This window comes from Bombus huntii, chromosome 15 (genome assembly GCF_024542735.1).
Source record: "Bombus huntii isolate Logan2020A chromosome 15, iyBomHunt1.1, whole genome shotgun sequence".
Classification (NCBI taxonomy): domain Eukaryota; kingdom Metazoa; phylum Arthropoda; class Insecta; order Hymenoptera; family Apidae; genus Bombus; species Bombus huntii.
This window is the reverse complement of record NC_066252.1, coordinates 3,266,884-3,287,501: the sequence shown is the minus strand read 5'-3', so window position 1 is coordinate 3,287,501 and position 20,618 is coordinate 3,266,884. Positions and strand designations below refer to the sequence as shown.

At 33.4% G+C, this 20,618-nt stretch overlaps 2 protein-coding genes across 13 annotated transcripts in view; both read left to right on the top strand.

Moving 5' to 3' along the window:
• The window catches only part of LOC126873748 (uncharacterized), a 327,994-nt gene that overhangs the window by 239,216 nt on the left and 68,160 nt on the right, over positions 1-20,618 (top strand). The gene's annotated exons all lie outside the window — the stretch shown is intronic.
• The window catches only part of LOC126873706 (potassium/sodium hyperpolarization-activated cyclic nucleotide-gated channel 3), a 212,211-nt gene that overhangs the window by 135,756 nt on the left and 55,837 nt on the right, over positions 1-20,618 (top strand). The window lies entirely within an intron of this gene.

The following is a 20,618-nucleotide window of genomic DNA, read 5'->3' as shown; positions in this document are numbered from 1 at the left end:
TTGAATTGAAATCATTTTTTAAATGTGAGATATTTCTTAATGAATCTATTTTTTTATTTATTTATTGCCGAATCGGTTTGCAGTCATTAACAACCACTATTATCTACATCGGCAAAAAGTTTATATATGTTATAATTAAACTTACATTAATAATAATATTTATGCCAAAATTTTCCTCATCTTGGTTTGTTTCTCTATTTTTAGTATATATCATTTAATATTCCTACTTGTTTCAAAAAGATTTCACTGAACTTTGTATTGGGATTTTGATGCGAATTGTAATCATTGCGTAGTTGTTTCTTTATATGCCATATGTCGTTTGAAAAATTTCTGGAAAATTTTCGTTGGAACTTAGGAAAATCGAAAGTTAACAAACCAGGTATTTCGAAATTTAATGAAATGGAAGAACTCGTTTGCACATTTACATTGTAGATTCAACATTGTTATATAATATATAATTAATTTAGTATATTTTTCATTAAAGCAGAGATCTTGAATCGATCAAAGAACGAGTATCGAAGAGAAAAAGGTTAACTGGTTTAGAATTCATGGAAGAATCTCATTACAACTTTCCGAGAACTTCTTATAACGAAAATTTTTCTCTGTTTAGTTTATCGAATCATATTCTGTCATTTCTCCGTTTCCTCTTTTGTGGTTCTATCAACCGATGAAACGAACCAGTGTAAGATGTTTTAAACATTCGTATCCATTGAGGTACCATAGCTATCTGTATAAAGCAACAAATGTAATACAATTTAATTGGAATTAATCTAGAATGATGTGGCGTCTTAATCCTGAAACAGTGGCGGCGTTTAAAGTCATAAGAATGTGTCATGAACGAAGAATTGCAAAACTTGGAAATTACCAGTTAAATCATTTTTCCCTATTCTTCGTTTAATCTGAGTCACTCAGCGCCATTTTCGCACGGGGAAAAGGGAAACGTTGCTTTCTCATGAAATGCAAGACACGTTTTGAGAATTTAAAGAGAACGACTTTCAAGGAAAGTGACGTCATGCTTCTTATTGCTTCATACACTGTTTCAATTATGTTGAAAATTTGAACAGTTTGACGTAATACGAAGATGAAATATGTTTCCCAGAAAACTAACGTGCTGTACGTAATATTTATCACGTTGATTATTCTATTGTGTTCGATTAGCACGACAATGTCAATTATCGTATTGATTAGAAATACGACGACTTATTCTTCATAATTTATGCGACGAATAAATGTACGATAAAAATTCCTGTAAATTAATTTGGGAAACATATTTTCCATATTTTTTTTGGAATTGTTTCCATATTGTTTTTGGCTGCGTTCTATTTTGTAATATATGAATATTGTTTGAGGTTTGAGAAGAAATAAAGATTGAAAGTTTGAATTATTAAGATTCTTTTATGTTTTAATTTTTAATCTTCCCGAGTCTCTCGTATCAAGGATTCAGAATATAAATTTAAAGACACGAAATATACAAATTCTGAGTATGATAAAAATTTCGCTAAATAAATATTCATTAACGCAGGATTATATATCATAAATTGACATTTTTTTTAATGTTTTATTATGTTACATTTGAAACAATCGTGCACATAACGGTTAAATTAGTACAATTAAATTATTTCTAAGACAACGTCATAAAATTCTAATAATTGTGTATACCTACTGTGTATGTCTATAGGTATCATCCTAATGATTTCTATACCAGTATGTAGACTATTCTAATAATTTCTGTAGCAACATCTATAATATTCTAGCAATTTCTATGTCAGTATCTGTACCATTCTAACAATTCCCCAAACAGATATTATTTTAAGAATTTCTATATCAATATCTATGGTATTATTCTGTTAATTCTTATACCAATTCAAAATATTTCTTTTAAGATAAAGCCAGGTTGAACAATAATTTAAAAAAGAATTGGAGAAAAGACTGTAGTAAAGGAATAAAGGAAATATAAATGGGAATTGCTGATACTAAATTTCCACGAGTCTAATTTACCTTCTTTTCCTAAATTTACCTCACGAAGCTTAGTATTTAATAAATTTCGTTTCTCGCCGAATTTCAAATCAACATCGTTAGTAATTTCACAAGAAATTCTGATATATTAGTATATATTTTAGTATGTATTTAGTTATAAGTTTTCAGTATAGTATTTTAAGAGCTCAATATTTCTTAACTCAATTATCAATTAAATCGAATAAAATCTCAAACACGCAATGTAAATTTAAAAGGAAAAACAAGTGGATTCGTGCAGCAGATCCGACGAAGATAGCACTTAATCATCCAGCGACCGTCCGTTTAGTTAGAATGATTAGGTATCCCGACGACAGGCGTCATTAGTCCAACGTTTCGCGCAAGACAATGCATATCGTATCTCGCCTGGTTCATATTCACGCATTCCCCCGGGTCAATTAAGACGTCTCGTGGCTATTCTACCATTCCTGACCCTGGCTCTGTTGTGCAATTCCACGCGCAACCTAATCAGTTCGTCTACTTGCAAAGAATACTCAGGAACCTTCGTTACTCGAGCGTAATTATCATATCTCTTCGTGTTTATCGTTCATTGGAAATTCGTTAAAATTTAACGACAGCATATTCTTTCTTCTTGATCTTTGATTCTTAACAGTAGAATTACCGGAATAGTAAAAATGACAAAATCGTAATTTAAAAAAGAATGTTGTGGATTTATGTATTTACGCTGTGTTTTCGGGGATTTAAATGTGTTTTTGTAAAATATGTGGATGAAATTTTTATTTGTATCTGTGCATTATTCCGTGCAGGTGGTTTTTATACGGAATGACTTGAAATACTTGTAAATAAAATAATAGATATTTCGATAATAATATCGAATAATTTATTTAACTGTGTTTATATTTCAATCTTGCTCTCATTTTAGCAAACAAAATGAATTTGTGATGTTTTAAAATGATGTTTAACATGAAACTGAAGCGGGAAGTGATGCATATGAATAAGTCTTTTTTCATATTTTGTCCAAATTGAATATACTTTCTAAGATTAAGAAAATATCATTTGATCGAAAGAACTATAACAAATATGTTTGATAAATTTTTATAAATTTAAAATATAAAAGTAATTAATTTTGTCACATAAGCTGATACAAAAGATTAATTATTTTTTTAAGATAAATACATTTTTGTGAATGTGATACTTCAAGAAAAAAGTTTAGATAAAAATGTAAAATTATAAATGGTAATTAATGCAATTTAATTTACACAAATCCTAGTTCGTCTATTTTCTTTTCGTTCCAAGAATCCTCAGACGCGGTGTTTCTATCCTGTACTTGGTAGCTTCGTTAGATTTACGATACGTTAATGACTCTTAAAAAGTAGAAAGAAGCTCAGAGTCCTAGTGCTAATTAGAATTCAGAGTTTCCTACCTAAAAATAATTTGACTGAAAGCTGTTCCAGTGAAAAGAGTAAGAAAATCCTTAATCTCGAAAACAGCTAGGAAATCACGTACGGTGTAAACTTGATATTTAGTACAGTTCTTCGCATAGTAATTGACGACTTTTATGCAACATAATGACAACAATTGTCATCACAATTCTTAATCGAGTTAATCGATTTACAAATTACGATACAAGTGATATTCCTACTTTTAAATAATTATTTCCGACTTGTTTCATTTATTACCGTTCCGAACGTTTCAATCCTTTTCAAATTTTCAACATGAATTTCACTAGAAATACAAATTTTCAATAAATATACTCGGCAATGATGTCTCTTCGATATTTTACCATTTCTTTTACTCTTTTCTGTCACTCAGATTTCTGTGTAGACATATTTTTATCTGGAATCTAGAACGAGATTATTCAGCTTCCAATGACAACATAATCACCAATTATAATCGCTAATTATAATTACGAATGAATCTTATACACACGTGTTCGACCATCGATTTCTTTTTCTATTCTATCAGGCGTTTCAATTTCTTCGACGAATAACAAACCAAAAGAAAGGAAGTCGAAATTAGCCTGATTTTCCCTGGTCGAAACTGCAAACTGTTATTGTCGAGACCCATGGAAGGGAGCTGGAAAGCGGAGTGTTGCTTGTTCCTATCTGCACGGCCTATCGAGTTTTATTCCGACCATCAATTAGGAAAAACGCTTAAGGGTAGAACGGCGCACCGTTTTCGTTAATGCCCACCTGTTTGTTTCGTAGTTGTTCGCCCATTTGAATTATAATTACCGCAGGAAATTGTTTTCCGGGTGCCGTAGCAATGGTAAAGAACGCTCACGGCAGACACTGTGGATTTTCCGAATTCCTCGAATTCACCTACTTCTGCTTATAATTTAATTCAGGAAAATATTAATAAACATATATACAGAGTTAATCGCAAAAGTATCCACCCGCCGTTTCATACTGATTTAACACTTTATATTCCGAAGGCATTTTACAATACCACATTCGCTAAAATATTTCATTAATACGATAGATGAAATTGGAGCTCAGCGAAAAAGATGATTGAAACGTAATTTTAAAAATTCAATTCTTTCCATTAGTAGATCATAGAGTAAAACCATAAATATTGATCAACTATTTTATTTAGAGCATTAGAAAAATGACAGTTTCTACGCGTTAGTGTGCTCTAATAACTTATCAATATAAAATAACATAATTTCGAAGCTGTCTTCACGAAGAAACGAAGGATTAAGGAATTCGTGATCTTATCCAACTATTGGTGATAAGACGGTTATGCTAATTACCGAATACAATTTTAACATTCAATCAAGCCAAACCCTGTTGTATTTGATGAAAAATTAATTTCATTTCACGAAAAATTCACGTCATTAATATAACGATAGATGATAAAATATACTGATTATAAATAACGACTATACATGTTGCAGATCTTCCCCCTTAAAACGATGCAAAATACCTGTGTAGTAATCTACATTGCATACATAATCAAATCTTTATATTTTCTAATAATATTAGCAATATATAGTACAACTAATAGCAAAACTGAATGAAATACTCATAAATCCGTATAGTTTAAAGATCAAGATAATAAATTACGATATTTTGCCAGAGTTTTTCATTCTCAGTATTGGATGGTAGTGTTTCCAAGAGAAATTTTTCGAGTCACGTTACGAATACGAATAAGCAGTGATTGTTTAAATGGCGTAACTGTATGATAATGGTCACGAAAATTACCGTCGCGTGTTTACATTTACTCCAGAGAAGAAAATACTTCCTGTGTTCGACCGGTAGGAAAATGGCAGAGGGAGCTCGAGATACGTTTTAGCCGTTTTCCTCCGGTGTTTCGTGTTCTCGGGTCATGAAATATTCTGACAAATGTGTCGTGGAAACTGAGACCATGGAAATAAATAAAAGCGAGCAACTCCTGAGAACTTTGAAAAATTTTCCAGTGCAATTCCATTACCGGCTTTCTGGCAAATTTCACCGTTTTTCCCATTTTCACTTGCGTTTCTTTTTCTCATTTTTAGAGAGAAACGAATATTAAATTTCATTCGAATCTCTACTGCTACTATCAATAGGAAACATTTTTGAGATATATTAATACGTTAATTAGATTTCTGAGTTTAATAATCTGAACGTTCTTTATTTCGGTAAAATATTTTAGCAAAAAACTTTCTAAGATAACAGAATTTTAAACAAACTTTCTCAAAAACTTTTAAACTATGTGAAACGCGTGTGCTTTAGTCGTTCCTCTACGTGATTTATAGTAAATTTCTTCTTCCTTAATACGATCGATAAGCATTGACAATGAGGCAAAGCTGAATGTCTGGCATTAGCCCGACATATGCCAACTACGGAGGAACGACATCATCTCCTACTCATCAGCTTAATATTAACAAAACGCGCTGTTATTCCAACGTTCTATCATCTATACGTTCTGTTATTCGAACATCCTATCGTCTAAACGTTCTATTATTCCAATATTCTGTTACTCAAACAAAGTAACATGAAATCAACATTATGGATATCAACAGCTTGTGTATAGTGGCATGAAGGAGAAGAAATTTAATACTAGCAAGAAACCAGCTAAGAAACACTTTAGAAGCTAGTGTTGATCACAAAATTTGCGTTACAAATAAAATACGATGAATTCAATCAAATTGAATTAAAGTGGAATTGTCGCATATGGTGCTAATTCAATGGCTATGATGATCCTCTCGCACGATTAAATTAATGTTATTAGGAAAATTGTGCGAGTTGCAAGTCACGAGTTATCGAACACTAATAAATTCTCTTCCATAACAACAACAAACTTGTTAATAAAACAAATGAAATTGTAGATATAAATTTTATAAATTACAAGTCAGTTAATTATTCTATATTCAAAATTCTAAAGAAAGATATTTTTAATTAAGCATATTGCTACTAGAAGTTCGACAATGTGTTCATCGATATTTCCAACGAATTGCCAAGAAAACGGAAAAAGGTTTCTCTGGTGGATGGTGCGAGGCTGGACGATTTCTCGTGGAGCAGCTCCGACTTTAATCAGTATCGTCACGTGGCCCGGCCATTGCGTAACCCGGGCTGACCGTGCCACATTGCGACGGTCCGCGTTAGCGGTAGGAAACCATTGTTTAAATTTGCAAACTACCTAATGATAGGACAGAGCCGAACAAGGCCTCTGCAATTTTCAACTGCCAGCCGGTTTCCGATCACATCTGCTAAGTTTAGCTGCCGACAGCCAGGGTGTCATCGCACTTGCCACGAGAACTGGACACCGAACTAAGTCCAATCGGTCGCGTACTATGAATTTAAACCTCTGACGGACCAGACAGATTTTCGGAAAAATGTACTTTTTATTCTATTATCGTATTATATACGTGTTTATATAACTGCATTAAAAAAAAATATTTTTTCGTGGATAAAATTCTTACTTTTCTATTTAGTAATAAAGAATGAAATATATAAAATTTGAATATGTAACATTACGGAGTGAAAATCTTAGGATAGTACGCGATAAACATAATATTGCAAAGGTTGACCTTAGCCTGTTAACCGGGAAAGATGAATTATCTCGTTGTTCGAATGATCAATCACTATGAATGTCTTAGATAGGTATAATAATTTCTTTGTTTAAGGCTGTCCTATATTTTTACGTGTCATTTGTATTCTGTGTCAACACCGCTTGATTCTTATGTAAGTCACGATGAACTGACCTTTTTCATTTCATTGGTATTTTCACTATTTTTCGCGGATACAATTTTTATCTTCATTTATGATGGATCAAACGAACAAAATTCACGTACATACATATATATACGATATGACAGAAGTGGAATTTTAGATTAGCATGTGACAAACTTATTACAGCGATTGACCTTAAGCGTATCTGATTTTTATTAAAAATAAATCATCATACTTATATCTATTATATTTACTTTTAACATTTACGTCCAGCGCTTAGCAAGGACTAAGACTAATTTACATTGTTGTGTCTTTATCGATTTTTAATAAAATGATTATAAAAATGTTCTGGTTTAGGGATGATCTACTTACTTTGAATCACTTCTTGCGTTTAAAGCACTGGAATCAAATTGATCTTTAATCTTGATACGATCTGGAAATCTTTCTTGATTAAAAAAATCTTCGTTGATTTTACAAAAGTTTCTTCATTTGTAGAAATGAAAATATAATTTAAGTCTTTGATATACGGTTTACATACACATCAAATAACGGAGATTAATCTATGTTTATGGTAAATTGGAGAATATCCTCGTCAATGTTGAAGCTATAATTGCGGCTAGTATAGTAGGTATATTCATTGACAGATATATCGATCGTGGTTGTTTAGTAATATCTATTAATGACTTTATTAACGACACTCTGTGTCAATATAAAGTACTACATATTACTGTTTAATTTGTATGAGGAAGCAATTAATATATCGATTAAGCAGCAGGATAAATATATGGGAAATTAACTTCTCCGTTCATAATATTATTAAAATATTGTTATCATAATAATTCTTAATTAACACGTTCTCGATACCATTGAATTAATCGTGCCATTCTCACGTTCAATTTTTACTCGCGATTCTTATTTGAAACTCCAATACAATGATACTGAATACTCATGAAATATTCATTAACTGAGATAATTATTGGATCGAACTGGTGAGTTAGTGTCTCTAAACGGTGAGGATATTTCGCGAGCGTAGGCGGAAATCAGCGTTGACCGGACGATCCATTTTCATTCGAGGCGCCTAATAAGATCGGCAAACGTTTCGGTCGAGGTTATTCTGGAACGCAAGTCGCTGACTCGGCCAGGAAGTAATCCCGCAACGTTTCGAGTTTGCGTGGCCATTAAAGTCGGATCAGCAGAGTTTATGCGATCGATCGTCTTCGTTCTGGCGGTGTTCATTGATATCAATGGAGTTTATCTTTTAACATCCAGTTGCGAAAAGTCAGAATTCACGGGCAATCGCAGGAACGCGCAATTGTTATCGTTGTTAACTTATTAAATTCGTTTTGTAATCGAATATTTTCTTTGCCCATAAAGAAACGAATTACCGTTAATCTGATTAATAATTTTAATCCGATAGAAGAGACAGCAATTGAGAGCTGTTATAAACAGAATATTTTATGACAACGCGATGGTACACTGTCGTCTATAAGTACAGATATTAATTACGAAAATATTTGATTACTTATCATAGAAAAACTTTATGTTGCTATCATAGGAGTAATGTTTTATAGAAGGTGAGATCGAACGGATGGTACAACCCAATACGAGCTGATTCTGAAGAGAAAAGATAAGTCGAAAATATAGATCAACATTTTTTTTTTATGACACATTTACACATTTCGTTTTCATAGCATTCAATTTTTATACTCGTATGAAAGTAGCATCAAATTGTATGAAACTTAATATAGTTTGACTTATTATAGCCACTGTAAACAAATATGATTCTATAGTAACGTGTGAAGATGAGTGGGAGAATAGAGTAGTCCTCTTGCCTCTTTGTAATCTCGACAGCCATCTTCTCATAGTACATGGTCATATTCTACCCGGTAATTATGAAGCTCAATTCGATCTCGCAGACGTGAATGATACGATAAAAATTGACATCGTAATTTATCCTACCTACTACCGTCTGAAAGTAGTGTAGCTGAAAGATAGGTATGATGACTTTATAGCTGTACGACGCAAATCCAACGTACTATAATAGACTATTTGTCTGTGTGGGTTTGAAAATATCTTGAGAAAAGATTAGCTCTGTAATAAGACACGACTGTCATGATTAGGCGCATTTTTATGCGCATTTTTATGCGCATTTTTATGCGAATTTACATTTCTATAAAGACAAACAAAGGAATAGAATCTAAGCAGAAACTTGTTTTACTTGATTCGACATTATGTTCCAGGTAGCTAACCGTTGCATATTTTATATATTTCTGCATATTATTAGCATTATTTGCATTTTCAAATTTCTCATAATAGCATAAGGACGTTTTCTTTTCTATAGCAGTCATTCGTTCCTATGTTTTAAATGTTGTTTTCTCTGCTACGTTTGTGGTGTTGTAGTTTCGAAAATTATTAGTTAAGATACGATGTATGGAAGATGTTAGACTTAACAGATTTTAATGATCGTGAAAGTGAGGTCTCTTTGATAGCAAATCTAAGGATGATAAATTGATGTTAAGTGGAACGATAAAATTGAGATTAGAGTGCTTTTTGTTAGAATCAAGATAAGCCAGGCTATTACATCGATCCTATTCGAAGGATAATTTATGTCGATCTACCGATAAGTCTACCGAGAGTAAAAGTATGCTATCTTGGTGTTAAGGATAATTGATATTTTTCGCCAGAAAGGAATGATGATTTGCAAATTTTTTGCATTTATTTGCCATTTGAATAATCACCTCGTAAAGATCGATGGCAAATATATTAACACAGTGAATTTTTAAATTAAAATATAAATTAAATAGATCCACATAGAATATTACAAAATTTGGTATAAATTTCCCAATATTAATTTTAATGGAAATTATTTCAAAAATTGATAATATATTTTTGATTAATATCCTTAATAATTATCTATGGAAAAGTATTAAAAAATAAAGAGGATGAAAAGTTATCAAGATTAAAAAAGAGTCAGAAAATGTCATAAAACTTTATGAAATGTATACTTTTAAATCTTGAGACTTAATACAGAAAATTTTTAATCGCCGCGGACGATATGTAAGGTCACACGGATGACGTTAATTGACACTGATGGATGATGAGAATATAGAAATATCTGGACTTTCTACGAAATTAATACTTTTATATGTCGATGAAAAGAACGATCGTTTTTTCATCGATTCCACGCTAATGGTTTCTCGATTTTCTCCATATTGTTGTTGCAATTTATCGTATCCGTATCGTGCTTTAATGCTATTAAAAGGAACGTTCGTTTTTGATAGACGCACATTTAACGTGGGAGTAATTGAAATCTATTCCCACGCTTTTTCGTCAATATTAATGAACAAATTTTAATAGCAAGAGAATTTTTCTTCGGAAGAATTTCAAATTAATTAAATTTTATTGTATTATAAACACAAATGATATTATTCGAGTTTAATCGACCAGAGGATGCAGTTCCACAAAATCCTTAACGCTAGAACTACCGATCTCTCAATATGGTTCTTGATATTCTATTATTGCATATTGTTATTGCATTATATATTACCATATTGTATAAACTTTAATTGATACAACTATAATTGATTCAGGTTATAAATAGGACAATATATAGGACAATTACAGGTTATAAATATAGCGAGAATTCAGAAACTTGTTTCATACAATTATATTTCTTTATACATGTATAACCGAATATATGTTAACATCAATTTTGCCACCGAGGCATACTAACTTTCTCACTTCAATTGTATCATGAATTTGGATCTGCGATATACGAGTATGTGTATGTGATTAGAGCAAATTTCTCTTCCTTAAACACCTTCACTGTCACGCAAACTTTACATTCTTGCCCTGAGAACCAAGAAATTTAAGAGATAATACATTGAAATATTTAATTTTATATTTAATTTTTTGTAATATATTATATCATATTCGCGCACATTTTTCTCACAATGTTATCTAAATCATTCACATTGTCGACGACTTTTTAGTCCGCGAAATTTGTCTTAATTTAATCTTTCTAGAAAATTTAGTATCGTGGACCACCGATGACCACCGTGTTAGTATACTTTATAATTATTCCATGACGAAATTTATTACACGAATAATTTAAATGAATAATGTTGGGTCGGCAAATTTAAATTTTGAAGAAGAGGCGTATCATCTGCACGAATTTTATAAATCGGTTTACCTCTCCTCGTTTACGAAACAGACGTTACTATTCCACTGACTTAATAGACTGACATAAAACATCCGGGACACAGGATTCAACGGGAAGAAGGTTTTACCGCGAATGATATCACGGTTTAAACCAGCTCGCAACAGAGCCTGTTCTATGCGTCAAAAATAATGAATAATGAATTGAAAGAAGACTTGCCGGACAACGAGGACGTGAGAGTGCATGGTACAATGGCCACACGAACCGCCTTAAACTGGCTGATTCTCGTACGATGCGTCTCGATCTCGATCATAAGAGGATCCGTGCTCTTTCTCTCGCGTATCGTTTTACGCGGTGAAGCCTGTTGTAATTCAACGAGGCAGCATGCAAGCCACGCTGCTGCTCCCCGCCGAGCTTATTTCGAGACCTCGTGCGTGGATCGCGCGCAAAAACATCCTTGGAATTTCCATAGAAACATCGGTGAACCTCGCTACTGTTTTAGCCGTGACAACTGTGATTCGTGATTCGGTTAATTAACTTGGCTGAATAATCAACCTTCTGTACTCATCTGCCAGCGTTTCAGTGATATCTAATAATATCAAATTTCCTATTTCATTGTTGTTTTCGTCCATAAAAAGAGAAAAGTTTCACCGCGAATGTGTGCTAGAGTCGTTAATGGAAGACTGTATTAAACAATTTTTGGAGTGTAAAGAGTTAAAGTCTTAGTGCGTTCAATTGCCTAATAAAGAGCGAAATAGAAAGACGGTGGTTACTCTAATAGAAATGAATTCATACATATTTCAATAATTTGTTTCTCTCCAAATCGAAGTTTTTAGATTCAACAAGCTTCACTGCCAAAGATGTACTGCAGTTGTTGGCTGATTATGTTAAACAATTCTTGACGCGTGAAGAGTTAAAATTATAGCACCGTTAGTCCTTGAATAATGAGAAGCGCAGACGATTCTATATTCTATAAATAATATCGTAGATATTATGAAATCTTTTCCTTTTCGGAAGGACATTTTTAGTTTCCGAAAATTCTGTTGTAAATGTGTGCTGAAGTTTCTAATTGATCGTATTACAATAGAAAGATTTTTGCAGTGTGAAAGATTAAAATTGTAAGGTATTTGGTTGTTTAATAAGGAAGTGCATTTATTTCGATGTGAGAAACGATTTTAAAGATAAGATCATAAGGAAAATGTAGTATTTAAATACTATTAGTTTTTCTACTTCTTTGTCTTTTTTTTTAAATTTGAAGTGTATAAATTTGTGTGAGTAAAAGATTTTAATTAAAATATTGCTTGTGAGATTTAAAAGGATAAATGTGCTAATCGTGATAAATGGAAGGAGGATAAAAATATGATGATAGAATTTTAATTGGAGATGACTTCCGTGATACTAGGCATTCTAGTAAGATACGATTAAATCGTAATGTCATAAATTAGAATGAGATAGTACATCAAATTACTCACCAGTGCTTCCTCAATAAAGAAGATTTGTTGTGTTATAAATAGTCCAATGTTGCAATAGTAGGCCACATTAGTTTTCATTAAATGACATTATGCAGTGTGCAGGAGATGTTCTTTCTACAGCCAGTAAAATTCATCACAAAAGGCAATTTAAAAAACTACAAATCAATATAAGAGCTACTAAATTACTTACAGTATACCAAATTATATAGTAATTTGTGAGTCCATATAACTTCTTTATTCTTTTACGTCGTTAATAACCATGCAAACGGTTAATGTGGCTATAAATATTGAGGAAAGAAAAAAGGAAAAGATAATGCTAGAGTTGTGGATAGAAAAATTATTATGAAGAATTATCATTCTTCTCTGAATGAGAATAGCGGCTATATTTAACGTACTTTTACGTGATTGTACGTGACATAGAAGAAGGAAATGATCAAAAAACGATATAATTTGTGAAAGAAGAAAATGTGATAAAAACCAATGCGATCCATAAAATGAGAATGTTTAAAGTCAATATGATTTACAAAAGACACACACAAATGAGGCAAACAACATAAATTGCAAAAGGAAGGAAATAATCCAAAATAAATAAAGATCAGAAAAAAAGGAGACATTATTGAAAGATGTGAAAGTGTTAGGAGGTTCTTGAATGGGGTTTGTAGCATCGCGAAATACGGACGTCCACCGTATCGGACATGCATGACGTTTCACGAGGGCGTCGGAGTTCCCTTAGCATAAATTTGAAATTGCAATCGACGTCCCCTTGTCCCGTGGTGTTCCGCACCTCCCAGTACAGCGGGTACACGCGGCTATTTATGTATAGTGTTGACACAGTGCGCTTAATTTAGTCTAATCGAGCGTAGGCGGAAGCCTGGAGACGTTATCGATCCTCCTCCAGTCAGTTTGCGGGCTCCTGAAACGCAACTAGAGTGCCGAGCATACATCACAAACGTCAGAACATGACACGATAGACTAATCCTGTTCTTGTTAAGCCATTATGCGACAGGAAGTTAAATATCTGTTCGATATCGTAGGACTTTTTGGTATCGGGACGGTACTACGTAATTTGATAGTCAAATTTTTATATTAAACAAATATTTCGTTTGGAACTCCTAATGAAATTTATTCGAACATATACAACAGCTGTAAAAAGTATTTCTACATCATGCATTTATTATTGCATTTATACGTATACTAATTATTTAGATCCAAGAGATTACATATAATTACAAAAATGTAGTACCATGGAAATAAGATGTATAGAACTTAATTAGAAGAAATGCTTCATCGGAAAATACGGCATTCGCGAAAGTAATATTTTATGATTAAGATAATTTCATTCTGTTCTTGTCACGCCATTATGCGAGGGGAAGTTCCTGACATCCATGATACATCTAAATAGATACATTTATCAAAATTTTGTCAGAATATTCAAACTTTCATCGACTTTAAATCCCTCCCTTTCCTTCCATTTAACAAATAGCTACAAGACTAACCACGTAATACATATAACAGAATAAAAAGCTGAACTAGATCTCACAAATACTTTTCAAAGTATAAAACAATTTTACTACGAATAAAACAATTTTCACAGATCTCTCTGTATCGATTCCGAAAAGCTACCTCTCTATGGGAATAACAAAATTGCCGTCGAAGCCTCCAAGCCGCTCCAATCCGCGCAACCTAACCTCAAATCAATGGAAATCAACTGGTTCACCTTTCCTCTCTTTGTCAAAAAAAGATACCAACTAAAAATCACGACACAAAAATCAGCGTACAAAAAGGGAAAAAACGAAGAGAAAACAGAACTGTTTCGAATAATCTGTCCAAAGCAAGGAGCAAGGTCTCGTTGCGTCAAGGTCGGTCTTCTCTTCTGATCGACATTTTCAAGAGAATTCAGCGGAGAACTCGCTGATCTTAAGTCACCTTCACCAGGTAATCTCGAGAGAGTTCCGCGGTCGTGCGCCTGTCACGATGCTACACGTGTCGCGTGCTGCACGAGGAAATGTCGAAACATCAGGTAGAACATTGGTGTTGGTGCGACCCTGCGCCATGGTTAGGCCTTTAGTGGGCCATGGCCACCTCGTAGATACAAGTAACAGGAGGTGATTCAAATATTTTATTAGACCAAGATTAACGGCCCTTCGGAACAGCCCCAGATGAAGCGCAAACTAGAAACAATTGTGTAGGACCAATCGTAACGATATGTGTTTCGAATTTAGTACGGTACTTTTCAAGGACGATGAGTGATCGAGATTCTGGAGTTCTTCCTTGATGGATTAAACCGAGTTTGAAGATAATTAAAGGAAAATCTGGATGAATTTTAAAAAATGACAAAAGTTTCTAAACTGACGTGAAATATTGGCGATAGCATCGGCATAGGAGTTTACGTCAAAACGCACGTTGAACTAAAGTTGAAATTTTAACTGTTCTGGTTTTTAGCATATTGACTGCCACGACGGTCATCGATAATCCACGTTAGCAAATTTTCTAGAACGTTTACAGTAAAATAAATTTCATAGATTGAAAGATTTTCAATAATGTGAATGATGTAGATAACGCTAGCAAGAACTATCATATAGCTAGCAAGTATAATAAAATTTGCGTGGCAGTCAACTTGTTGAATAATTTAGTATTTTTATAGTAGTAAATCTCGATATGTTAAAAGCAAACTAAATTCCTACTGGTTTCTTTCTCTCTTATTATCATAAGCGATAATATCAATTTTCTTATCAGATATCTCATAAGAGTTTGTATTTTAGACAAGTTGTTTATCTATTTTCGGAACAGCAGAATTTAACTGAATCAATCAGTTGCGTCAATGGAGATTGATTTTCAAGGTTCTCTATTTCGAAGGTTCCACAATTTGATTCCGGTTTGTTAATCGGAAGTTCCTTTCTTGTTAGCGAAATTTTCCAAATTGGCTTCGAAGGTAACTTTGAACACAATGATTTATGACGTCGACTTTGTTATCTACGCTATTGACAGATTCCTGTTTCTTCGCGTTTAGAGTAAATTGATTAATGACTCTAAACATAGTCTTTGTATATTATATTCCTCTATGACTTTAGTAAAATTCCTACAATATAAAACGTTAAATGTGGAGAAATATTTACAAACCACTTGGTATATTTATTATTCTGAGTATATCTTATTATTATTGGTATATTTATTATTTCTAGTCACATTGGAATTCGATATTAATTTAGATTCTATACCGCTGATTCAATTTGTCTTCTTCTCCTTCAAAATTCTATTGTATTAATTTCTGTTTCCAGGTAAAACTAGCTTTTTATTATTATTCCCTTCTATATACTGTTACTTTTAGAATTAGATACAAATATCTTCATAAAACTATAACCCTAAGATAATTTCAAAGATTTCGTATCCTAAAAATTTCTTATTATCATTGTTCTCTATTCTTCTATATACTTATAAATATTTTTTCGTTGAGACAATAAAAAACAAATGTCTTGATAAAATTTTAATTTAGTTATCCTTCAAATATTCCATGTCCCAAAAATCTGTCTTCTTCTTACTATTATCATTCTCTTCTTATTACGAATCTGCGTTCAAATGTCTATGCGAAATCAATCGAATATGAAACATTGCCTCAGCCAGAAATAATCCTTCGTCGAGCTTTTAAATCGAAACTTTAAACACGAAGACACGATGGTGTTAAACGTGATAGACAGAAAATCCAACATAATAAAGATCAATCTGATATCAGAACGATCAGGATTGCACAATGTTGCTTGTGTCAGCTGTTCGTTATACTGTCGAAACTGCGCGTGACCAAACCTTATTAATTTTCACCAACTTTGTAATTACATTAAATCAGATAGAATTCATTACCACGACACTAGATAAATGTAATTTCTCATTCAACATAATAAAATTAATTGAAATTGATTTTTAGTACATATTAAAAATGGATTGGGTTATTGTGTATTCAGCAACCTGCCATTTTTATCAAATGTTTGCATGGCCTAGTACGAATAACTTTCACGTTATTGGACATTCCTGTCGAACGACCAAGTTGTTTGCATAGTTGATTCTTCGTAATTATTTCGAGAAGCACGTTATAATCGATGTTTTCGCAACAAGTTTCTCATTTCTGGCCGTCGGTTGCTGGGATTTAATCGAGAATGCTTGCTTGGAAGCAGAATTTCAACAGAAATTATTATCGAACACCTTCGGCATTTTATTTCTCCATTTTGTAAAATCGATGGATTGGAAAATTTAAAGTAACTTTGAACGAAACGCCGGAAATTCCATCCAGTTATTATTATGTTAAGAAGTTCTTGAAAAATAAGCTTCAGGAAGGAATCAATTATGGATATTTATATTGAAACAATCCAGCTCTTGATGGAATCACATATTTATAAGTAATATCTCTAAAGTATTCAAATCCCATAAATTAAACAAACATGTAAAAAAATGAAATTTTAAGAAATATTAAACGACCAACTTCTAAAAAAAGTCAAACACCATCTTAAAAGAAACTAAATACCCAAAGAACAAACCACTAAAAAATATCACTCAAGAAGACCAACAGAGTGTCTTTTTCAACGTTCATCCATCATCGTTGCGAGGTAGAAAAACGCAAGTGAAAGAAGCTGGCGAAGACTCGTGGCGCTAAGCTGAACCGATTAACGCAACCGCGTCTTTCGGACGTCTATTTTTCGTGCCGCGATTTAAAACAGCTGAAATTGAGCGACGTCAAAGGCAGAACGCTTGCATGGAAAACGACCGTTTATTGCACGGAAAGAAAATCTTCATCTGGAAATGGACGAACGCGTGCAACAGCAGCCATCGACGGAAGTGGATGGTTCGTAAAGCATCGAAATCGGATAAAGCAACGTGGTGAATCAAAGATTTATCGTCGACAGGTCGGAACGTTGCTCCTCGTAAACTTGTCGTAAAACTGTGGATCGAATGTGCGTAAATGTGACCACGAAACACCGGGTCAGTTCGTAAAGCCGAAATTTCTGTCATAGTTCCGGTCGGTAAGTAGCCTCGAGCTGGTAAATTCCTCATAGAAAGTTGAATTGGCTTCCGACGATAGTTGGAAAGCGTCGAGTGTTTTATTCGCAATTCTTAAGTTTATGGACGAACAGAGTTGCACTTAGGGTCGTGGGTAATTATTTAGATAAGAACGATGGTGGTTGATGCGAGCTTTAGGTTAACGATTTTATAGGGGCTAAAGATTGTGATTATGAAACAATGTTAAAGCGTTTTGGATGTTGGGCACCGTTTAGTCTAATTTCTTTCGTCACAATAAATATTTATCACTAGGCTGAAAGAAGTATAAAACGTCCAAAGTACAGCATCTTTTGTAGCATTTAACAGATAAGACAATTTTCCAAGCAAGTTTATCATACAACAAACAATCCGCTTCAGATTATATTTTCAAATTACGATAATCATCCCCTATGCAAATACATATGAAACAGCAACCATACTAAAACTACCCTACCGTTATCTAAGTGAAACATAATGGTAATTCCAAATGTAACAGGTAATCCTAGCATGGTTTTGATGTAATTGTGTTAACGGTTCATTTAAAAAACGATTGCAACATTAGTATTCAACAAACTCTTAGGCATAACTGACTTCGTAAAAATAAAATCAGAAGAAGAAGCGGAAGAAGTTGAATGTCATAGAAATGTTGAAGAGGTTTCGATGTACGACGAAGAGGTTTCGATGCACGACGAAGAGGTTTCGATGTTGTAACACAATCTCTTAATAATTCAACACGAGTAACCATTAACCATTCTACTAATTGCCCGCTCGTTTCATTCACAGCTGCAGCCGAAGAGAAGAAAGAAAGAAGAAGAACGAAATATTGTATCATCACGTGAGCGACAAAACAGGTTCATCAGTCTTTTTCTCCATTTTTTTGTCCTAACGGTGCAATTAAACGGGGCCCACGCGTCGCGTCGTAGGACCACAGGATTCCAGCGGGTTCGCAATTAAGACGAACTTAATTAATTAATCTGTCTCTATTCTTGCGTTAATTCCCGTGGCGAGAAACCGCGACGACCGTGACCTACGCCCACCTCGACGCTTCTCCTACCTTTTTCCTTCGTCTCTTCTCTCATTTTTCTTCTCTCTGTTTCGCGGTTTCAACGACGCACCGCGTTCTCGCGATTTGAGTCTTCCGGTTGCACGGACGGAAATTGCGGTTTTGCTCCGGTCGCGGCGAGCTTCTGCGGAGAGAACTGGGAAATCGTCGGGCTTTCGTGGTCCTATGTGAAATTTCGAGAAATTCAATGTTGAAAATGAATTTATGTAAGCCTGCGGTGTGCCACAGCTCGGCCAATTTAGGTTATGATTAGAATCTGAACTGTGTATGAAATCGAGGAGCTTTTGAGGTTGTTTCCAGAAAATTTAATGCGATACTGTTAGTAAAGGTGGAAATGTTTGTGGGATATTTGGGAATTTGTCGAGGTGGCTTTGAAATTAAGAATTTATTTCGTATAACAAAGAATATTCAGGGTATTCTATTTTAATTCTCTATACAGATATTCGGATTGGGCAGTATAAAATGGTATTAGTATTATTGAGATATGTATAATTTTGTGTGCTAGACTAGATTAGCCACGTAATAGTGGCACACGTATGTGAATATGAATGTATGGAAGTATGTGTGTGCACAGCGTCTCGAAAAAACAGATGAATGCAACTGTTCCGTTGGCAGTGTGATACAGAAGGTGGTGAGACAAAGAGAGTGCTGAGACGCGTGCAAATGCATATCGACGAAAATCCTGCAAATCGTTTATTAAATAAATGTAAAACTATTTTAATATAAATTCTAAGTGTAATCTTAGTGTTCCTTTACTTTTATTTCGGCGATTAGGATCTACAATTCTCAACAAGTATACTGATCTATACCTACGTTTTCTAAAATGACATAGGTCAATTGTTTTAACGAAACACGATAATAAATTCTAATGGACTAATCATACGCTTTCGTGTATAATATTGTCGAAAAATTTGTGAAATAGAGCAACAAAAGTAATGAATTTTCTTAATTTAATTAATATATTTAATTAACAGAAATTCATTAATAGAAATACAAAAATAAAGATAATTTTAATCAAAATAAAATTAATTAACACAATTAGACAAATTCTATATAGACAACATAATTAGAACATTCGAAAATCACATTTGAAATAATACAAGCATGATGTTTATTTTAGTACAGGATTCGCAGAAACATCGACTATAAGATCAGCTAGATATAAAATTGTTTGTAAAGTTATATTAAAGATGAAACTAGAAAATTTCGAGATCTCACGTGAGCCAAGAAAATTTTGAAAATATCATTATCGCCTAATACGATTATTGATCAATAGTATTACCATAAAACAAATATTAATATACTAATTTTAAGATAATTGTTATACCAATATTAGACCTATGAACGAGTATTTTCATTTTCTAGTAAAGTAATTGAAATCGTGATTAACGTAGGTTAATCAAGTAGGCAAGTCCAATAAGTTTCTTTTAGCTCCTTGGAAAACTTTCCAGAAAACGTTTAAAAATTGAAGAGACCTCTTCGAGTGTCCTATCCTCTAAGAACGTTTGCAACGTGTCTGGCTAATGAGCACGACGAGATACATTTGATCGTCCGCTGCGCGCTATAACGACTCAATTAATTATTCTCAAGTAGCGTTGATCGTCGGTCCTGCGTATTGAAGCTGGTTCCAGGGGCATACGATGCACATACTTTAACTCTTATTGCCCTTCCACGCCATAACTTTACTGTATAACGTTGCAATTCCTAATAATATATTACGTTTTCCTTACTCTTTGTGGGACTAAATAGATTTTACGTTGAAAGATATTGTT